This window comes from Rhinopithecus bieti, unplaced genomic scaffold (genome assembly GCF_001698545.2).
Source record: "Rhinopithecus bieti isolate Rb0 unplaced genomic scaffold, ASM169854v2 scaffold_43749, whole genome shotgun sequence".
Classification (NCBI taxonomy): domain Eukaryota; kingdom Metazoa; phylum Chordata; class Mammalia; order Primates; family Cercopithecidae; genus Rhinopithecus; species Rhinopithecus bieti.
The window spans coordinates 1,840,136-1,849,381 of NW_016818380.1; positions in this window are offsets into that span (position 1 = coordinate 1,840,136).

Sequence of the window (9,246 nt, forward strand, 5' to 3'; positions counted from 1 at the left end):
TTTTTTTTTTTTTTTTTTTTTTTTGAGATAGAGTCTCACTCTGTCACCTAGGCTGCAGTGCAATAGCATGATCTCAGCTCACTGCAACCTCTACTTCTTTGGTTCAAGCAATTCTCCTGCCTCGGCTTCCCGAGTAGCTGGGATTACAGGTACCCACCACCACACCCAGCTGATTTTGTAGTTTTAGTAGAGATGAGGTTTTATCATGTTGGCCAGGCTGGTCTTGAACTCCTGACCTCAGGTGATCTGCCCACCTTGGCCTCCCAAGGTGCTGCTATTATAGACATGAGCCACTGCAACCAGCTTCTTCCCACTCTTAATGCACACACGAGAGGCCCCAAGATAACTTCTAGTGTCCTGGGACTCCGTGGGAAAACAGAAAACAGAAAAGGTCCCATAGATTCCATTTTGGGAGAAACCTCTGTTTTCCTCCTGGAGCCCCAGGAATTAGAGGCAAATAATCCCTCTCAAAATCTGTTTCTGTCCTCCAGCTATGCCTATTTATTAGGCCCTAAAACTGCAAGTTTCCTAGCCCTGCTCTTACAGGGCCCCACCTGGAGGCCAATAATCTAATTTAAAATTGGTGAAGGAATATCTTATAACTACTAGATCTGCTTCTGTTTCTTGGTGTAGTTATATATGTGTTGCATGTGATGTCTACAAAATAGCCATAATTAATTGGCTTAAAGAAAATAAGTGCTTAGATCAAATTTTTTTTAAAGAAAAGTAAAAGCTATAATGCTTCTTCGTTCACGTAACTTTAATCTTTGAGAAACAAAAACAGTCTTAAGGATTATTGGTAAAATACAAATGTGTTCAAAATGTAAATAGATGGTCTAAGTTATGCAGGTCAGATATTAGGTTCAGATTTTATCTGTGCCTAGTACATCATTAAAATAATTTACCAGGTTTCACATAAAAATTTAAAATTGCTAAGAGTTACTATTATAATATGTAATTGAGACTGCTGAAAATAGATTTATATGCAAGGTGTGTAAAACAGTAAAATGTGTTTTAGTAAAAGATTATGACATTGGAATAGATTAGAAACTTGCATTTGAGAGCACATTTATTAATGTTCTTGACTGTACCTACCCTGGACATTTCATCATTCATAGATAATTGTTATCTTGTTTTAATCCTTTTCAAAGATTGGTTCATAATCAGCTATAGGACTTTGACAGGTGCTCTCAAATGCAAGTTTCTAATCAGTTTGTAGATTATGACACTGGAATAAAGGAAAAGTGCTCAGGACTCATGAAGAGCTGAAATGTTCATAAACATCAAGCAAAACAATAGTTAAAAAAGGACTTTTTAAAGTTTTTGCTCAAAATGTTGCTGATCCTTGTTTTGTTTTTCAGAGTCAAGGAAACTTATCTTAAGCTATTTACAGTCTTTCATAATTACATAAAGCATACTCCTGTAAACAAAATTTGGAGCATGCTTGCTTCTTTCTGCCTGACTTCTCCAGAATTTGGAAACTGTGAGTATTCTTAACTTATGGCAATAAAGTTGTTTGCATCAGTGCAATAAGAATCCATTTTCTTTTACAACAGGACACAATTGCAGAAACTAGTTGTTTCACCAAGGCTTTGACTGGAAAGGTATGCTTCCCTTTAAGGAATGAAGCTTGACTTACAGGGCCAATAAAAGCCCCTTGGGGAAACTGGCCTCATACCTTGTCTATACAGCCCCTGTACAGGGTTCCTAACCTGTGGTGAGTAAAGAGTGTTACTTTCTAACAGGCCCAGGAACCCCATATTCTTGGGACCTTAAGAAGGGAAGAATTCACCCAACTCAGGTATTTGAGGGTACAAACCCATGGCTGGGCTTGGTGTTAAAAACTCCTATCTGAAATTCCACAAGTCCCATCAAAGCCAATTTAAAAAACCTATGTAAAAATAATAATTTTTTTTTTTTCTTTTTTTTTTTTTTTTTTTTTTTTTTGAGACAGAGTATCAGTCTGTCGCCCGGGCTTGGAGTGCAGTGCCGGATCTCAGCTCACTACAAGCTCTGGCCTCCCGGGTTTACTGCCATTCTCCTGCCTCAGCCTCGCCGCAGTAGCTGGGACATACACGGCACCCGCCACCTCGCGCCGGGCTAGTTTTTTGGTATTTTTAGTGAGACGGGGTTTCACCGTGTTAGCCAGGATGGGTCTGCGATTCTCCCGACCTCGTGATCCCGCCCGTCTCGGGCCTCCCGAATTGCTGGGCCTTAACACAGGCTGGCCACTCGCGCCCGGCCAAAAAATCAATATATTTTATTGCACTTTAGTAAATAATCAAACCAACGCATAAACACTAAACGTTGTCTATCCATGATTTGTTTTCTTAACAAAAAATTAGGACTGGAAAGAGACAAAAATTATGTTTTAAAACTTCTATAAGCTTTGTTCAGTGTAAACTTCTAATTCATTTTGCTTTAACGTTCTTGCCTACATTTATATTTTATTTAATTTATTATTTATTTATTTATTATTTATTTATTTATTTATTTATTTGAGATGGAGTCTCGCTCTGTCGCCCGGACTGGAGTGCAGTGGCTGGATCTCAGCTCACTGCAAGCTCCGCCTCCCGGGTTTACGCCATTCTCCTGCCTCAGCCTCCCGAGTAGCTGGGACTACAGGCGCCCGCCACCTCGCCCGGCTAGTTTTTTGTATTTTTTTTTTAGTAGAGACGGGGTTTCACCATGTTAGCCAGGATGGTCTCGATCTCCTGACCTCGTGATCTGCCCGCCTTGGCCCTCAAATTGCTGGGATTACAGGCTTGAGCCACCGCGCCCGGCCCTTGCCTACGTTTTAGACTAACCTTGCTTATTCATGTAAACCAACCAGCATCTCAGAAGAAACAAAAAGGGATGGTTAATGTAAAAATCTGAATCAATGTGGGCCAGGTGCAGTGGCTCATGCCTGTAATCCCAGCACTTTGAGGGCCAAGGCGGGCAGATCACGAGGTCAGGAGATTGAGGCCATCCTGGCTAACACGGTGAAACCGTGTCTCTACTAAAAATACAAAAAATTAGCCAGACATGGTGGCGGGCGCCTGTAGTCCCAGCTACTCAGGAGGCTGAGGCAGGAGAATGGCGTGAACCCAGGAGGTGGAGCTTGCGGTGAGCTGAGAGCGTGCCACTGCACTCCAGCCTGGGCGACAGAGCGAGACTCCATCTCAAAAAAAAAAAAAATTTGGATCAATATTTTAGTTCTGGGTAATTATCCTGCAAATCCTGCAAGGTGATGGAGTAAATGGGGTGTCCCTTACTCCGAGGTTTCTTTGTTTGGGAAAATAAAACTAACAAAATTAACCAAAGCCAAGCCCCATGCACCTAAATCTTAGCAAGCATAACTATAGCCACTACTTATCTGGGCGTGTTGGCAGCTTTGGGATTTTTAAGCTGTTCTTACCTCGCCCACACCTTGTTTCATTTTAATACATGTCCTCTAATAACCCAAATTGTTTCTTCTTACCTAAAGGCTATCAAGCTCCAAATGGTAATGCAAATGAAATCACACATGGACACGCCTTTCTTCCAAGGACTCTCAGACCAGCCCTAGGAGGAATCGTAGCTGCTGTTCCCCACACAAAATTGCTCTGCAGCAGGAAGTAGCCAGAAGGATTGTCGCCCCATCTCCCTAACAGCACTTAGGGTCTCCACTCCTGAGGGGGAAATGAAAGAGTAGAAAGAAAGAAACCAATTAGGCAGGCAGTTAGATGGGGGTCCTCAGCTGAATTATTTCAAACAATAGAACAGCCTGCAAGCACAGATAAGGGAACTTGCATAGGAGGGTTTGCCTAAGATATGCCCACAGTCATACAGATAAGAAAGCCTACACAGGTGACTTGCCCGGACATGCCTGATATGGAAAATTCTGTCCCCTGACACATGCGCAGTGAGGGGAACAAAGCAATATGGAGTGACTCAAGCTAAGGACCTACATGCACACTAGGAGGACAGGGTGGAGCTAGCAGAAGTTTGTGCCTTATGCCAATGAGATGGCAAGCCCTCATCAGTTTCTTATAAAAGCCTTTGCATTCAACTGTTAAAATGGCTACCCTCTTATGGACCCCCTCTCCATGACAGAGAGCTTTCTTTTTTCACTTATTAATGTTCACTCCAACCTCATCCTTTGTGACCACACTTCTTAAATTTCTTGAGAGAAAAAACTCTGAGTGATACCTCACATCAAGAGACTACTACGTTGTGGTGCATTGGTAAAACTGTAAAACTTGTCTTGAACTCCTGCACTCAAGTGATCTACCTGCCTTGGCCTTCTAATGTGCTAGGATTACAGGTGTGAACCACCATGTTTGGCCTGAAATTAGTTTTTTCTTTTTTTTTTTTTCTGAGATGGAGTCTCACTCTGTCACCCAGGCCAGAGTACAGTGGCATGATCTTGGCTCACTGCAAGCTCTGTCTCCTGAGTTCACACCATTCTCCTGCCTCAGCCTCCCAGCTGGGACTACAGGCACCAGCCACCACACCTGGCTAATTTTTTGTATTTTTAGTAAAGACAGGGTTTCACCATGTTAGCCAGGATGGTCTCGATCTCCTGACCTCATGATCCGCCCGCCTCCCTCTCCCAAAGTGCTGGGATTATAGGAGTGAGCCACCGCGCCTGGCCCTGGAATTAGTTTTAAGGAGAAAATGGAGCCTCAAGTCCCTCCTACTCTGCTGCTGCTGATTGGCTGCCCCTCATTCACAAGACTAGAGGTCTGTCATCTTTACAAGATAAGATAAAGGGTCTCTGGAGTAAGGCACTCCACACTTGAAAAGAGGTGATTAATGACAGTTCACTTTTCAAATATCAAAGCTCCAGCTTCTACCCAGTTTGGCTTCCAGACTTCTAGTCACCAGACAAGTATTTTCCAGGCAGGAAAAAAGGAAAAGTATCTTTTGGGTACTTCTCTGATAATTCCAAGAAAGAGATCTGATCTGGGATTCCTCAGGAAAATAGGCCCTCTCTCTAGAGGTGACCACACATTACTGGGTCATGAAATAAATTTGGTATATTGTGTCCATACAATAGAAAAAAAATGTATCCGATTGTATCACAATAATAAAGGGAAGTATTGGTGAACTATTGTGAAAAGTGTGGTGAAGCTTTTCTAAGATGCACGCACACACATTCACATACAGAGGGTTATTGTGTAAAATACATTTCTTACTGTTGACTTGATCAAAACATTTTGAAAGCCACTGCTCTGTGGTGAGATAAAAATTGATAAGCCATACTCATGTGTTGAGAGCTTCCATCAGCTTCTCTTCCTCAGTCTAAAATATGACATTGGAGGATTGCATGGAATATAAAAAACAGAAACAGAAAAAAAAAACCCACAAAAAAATGGAGAAAAAGCAACTTGGAGAAAACAGAGACTCCAGAGGGAAAAAAAATAAACATAAAAAAAGGCAGGGCTCAATGGTTCACACCTGTAATGCCAGGACTTTGGGAGGCTGAGGGGGGTGGATCACCTGATGTCAGGAGTTTGAGACCAGCCTGGCCAACATGGTGAAACCCAGTCTCTACTAAAAATACAAAACTTAGCTGGGCGTGGTGGTGGGCACCTGTAATCCCAGCTACTCAGGAGGCTGAGGCAGGAGAATCGCTTGAACCGAGGAGGTGGAGGTTGCAGTGAGCTGAGATGGCACCATTGCACTCCAGCCTGGGCGACAAGAGCAAAACTCCATCTGAAAAAAAATTCAAAAAAGAAAAGAGACTGCAGCTGGGCATGGTGGCTTATGCCTGTAATTCCAGTACTTATAGGAGACTGAGGCAGGAGGATTGCTTGAGCCCAGGAGCTCGAGACCAACCTGGACCACATGGCGAAACCCCATCTCTATTTTTTTTTAAAAAAAGACTGCAGCCATATGCTCAGAGAGATAAGATGATATTAAAGAAGAATATTAAAGAAGGAATATTCAGAAAACAACAAAAGAAAAGCTTTTCAAAATAAAAAATAGAATTGTGGAAATGAAAACTGCAATAGAAGAGTTGGAAGACAGATGTAGGGAAATCTTGATCACTTTGGTATCCATTTCTGGCACCACACTCTGTACAAATGAAACCATAATGAAAGATTTGTTAAATGACTAAATAGACTAATAACCGTAACACAGAGAGGGTAAGTTATTTGCCCAAGGTCACATAGACAATTTGCAGAGCTAGGAATGGAACCCAGGTCACCTGACTAAGAAATGTCTCTAACACCCTAGAATAATGCAATCAATGTATCAAAATATTTAAATGTATTTTACATTCTTAAGCACATGTTTTGTTTGCGTTTTGATATGTGGTAGTGAGAAAAGAGTGGGCTGAACTGAGTGTGGCATTCATGGTTTTATCCTGAATCATCATCACTTCAGTCATGTCAATAGTGTCAGGGGCTCTGTGCCTGTCTTAGTGACCTATAAACAACAGAAACTTGTTTCTTGGAATCTGGTAGGCTGGAAGTCCAAGGTTAGGTGCCAGCATGGTTGGGTTCTGGTGGTACCCTCTTCGGTATTATATCCTCTCAAGGAAGTAACAGGGCAAGAGAGCCCTCTGGGGTTCCTTTTTTTTTTTCTGAGACGGAGTCTCGTTCTGTTGCCCAGGCTGCAGAGCAGTGTGCAGTGGTATGATCTCAGCTCACTGCAACCTCCGCCTCCCAGGTTCAAGCAATTCTCCTGCCTCAGCCTCCCGAGTAGCTAGGATTGCAGGTGCACACCACCATATTCAGCTAATTTTTTATATTTTAGTAGAGACGGGAGTTCACCATGTTGCCCAGGCTGGTCTCGAACTCCCGAGCTCAGGCAATCCACTTGTGCTAAGTGCTGGGATTACAGGCCTGGCACCAATCCCATTCATAAGGTAGCCACCCTCATGACCTAATTAGTTCCCAAAGGCCCCACCTCCTAATACCATCACATTGGAGGTTAGGATTTCAACATATGAGTTTTGGGGGTGCCACAAACATTGAGTCTGTTAGTACCTATGATTTTTGTGGAGTTACTGGATATTCAAATTATATTATCAATGACTCTGCTGAAGAGAGAGCTACTGTGTAGTAAGAAAAGACCAATCTACAGAAGCAGACTATTGTAACACTTGATTACGTATTATGTATTAAAATAAAATGTTAGGATATAAACGTTGGACCATGAGTTTTACAGAAGTTCTGAGAAAAAAAAATCAAACTCTCTGTGAGCCTGGATACTCAGAAAAGCCCAGAAAGTCATTTGGGTGGTGTTGCCTACACCGGTAAACTAAAGAAGAGGCAGATGGACATTTGGCTGTCCCTGCAGTTTTCAGTTAGAACATTCTGGTCCTTTCCAGCTGGGTCTAACATCAGGCCTATTCTGTTTTTCTGCACAAGATGTTTACACATGGTTAAATATAATCTCTGCAGACTGTTATTAACTTAGACATATAAAACGCCTCCTACATAACCTCCAACCTGTCACAAGCAAGGGTGTGATTCTTGGAGCTCTGGAAGTTTATTATAACAAAAAATTAGAGCTCACACCTGTAATCCTAGCACTTTGGGAGACTGAGGTGGGGGCATTGCTTGATTGAGGCTGGGAGCCTGAGACCAGCTTGGGCAACATAAGGAGACCCCATCTCTACAAAAAATTTAAAAATTAGCTGGGCATGGTGATATAGGCCTGTAGTCCCAGCTACTCGGGATGCTGAGTGGAGAGGATCACTTGAGCCTAGAAGTTTGAGGTTGCAGTGAGCTGAGATTGCACCACTGCACTCCAGCCTAGGCAACAGAACAAGAGACTGTCTCCAAAACAAACAAACAAAATGGAAAAAAAATTAAAGAGAATTTTTCCACATCATATGTTGCCCATTACAAAAGATTTCTGCTGATCTCTATCTTCTTCAGGTGAGCATGGCTATTTTCTTTCAATTTATTGCTATCACATGTCAGGAGGTCTTTCTAGCTCAGATTTTTTTCCCTCTCTATTACCAAATAAGCAATTTGTCTTATTTCGGCTCAGAATAATAATGGTAATTAGGTCATAAGGCATATCGCTGTGGAAGTAAAAATTCGAAGGAGTATCTTTGAAGCATGTTACCAGGATACTTTGGAGTTGGGTTTGTGGAAAACATGAGCTTAAATTAAGGTAAAGGTTTGATCCTCAGCAGTGCTGCTTGAACCTGATAACGAAACTGTCACTGAATGCCGGTGCACACAGAGGTCCTTGTTTTGAGTGACTGCGCACAGGAGGAAGGGGAGGAACAATGAGCTGAAAACTTTGCCAGGTTCAATCAGCTCAGCAAGTTTCTAGCTAATGGACAGGGAATCATTTTGATGTGTCCCCTGTGGAGTTGGCTTCTGTTGATCTTCCTCAAGTACTTCCGTATACGTGGGGACATCTACTGGGGGAGGCTGGAATAAAGAAGAAGAAACCCAAGATTAAAAAACAATAAGAGACTCTGCATTCAAACACATCTGAGAGGACTGAAACTCGATTGGGTACGCAATCAACTAGTTATTACTCTACTTTATGGGAAACCCCCAAACCAAGTTTCTCTATGAGACAGAATAATGTTCTGCCACTCAACTTCCAGTAATGACCGTCATGCAGAAATCACCGTGGAGATTGTCTATGTATGGCCTGTTCTCTTGCCTATGACATTGGCATGCAAACTTAGTGATTTTCTAACAATGGGTATCATGAAATGGAATCATGCATGTAGGCAGTTTGCCATTCTGATGGACTGATAGAGTTGCAAATGTTAAGTGGAGTATATTTCACTTTTATAACAATAATAATAGCTACTTACTATATGATGAGCTTTCACTGGTCTAAGAAATGTATGTCATGAGATAGGATAGGTACTATTATTATCTTATACTGTTGAGGAAACTGAAATACAGCAGGGTTAAAGTGGTGAGTTGGATCAGGCTGATTTGAGAGACCCTGGGCTCTAGCCCAAAGAGTTTTAGATATGGACTTAGAAGACAATCGTTAGAAAAAAAAAAGAGAGAGAAAGAAAAAGAAAAAGAAAGACAGATGTCTTGAAGAGTCTCAAAATGAACACTGCCCAAGAATATTTTATTGACTTAACTAAGGGAAAAGGTCTTTAAGAATATGGGTGGTTTATAAATTAGAAGTGTAAGCAGGACAAAAGCTAAATTATTCAGGAATTAGCAGTAATATTTGTGATTTGGTAGTCGTTTAATCAGCTGCTAAATGACTAAAAGCAGCTGAACTAAATACAGGTTTTAGTTATTTAAAATTGAAAGGGTATTGTCTTAAGAGATA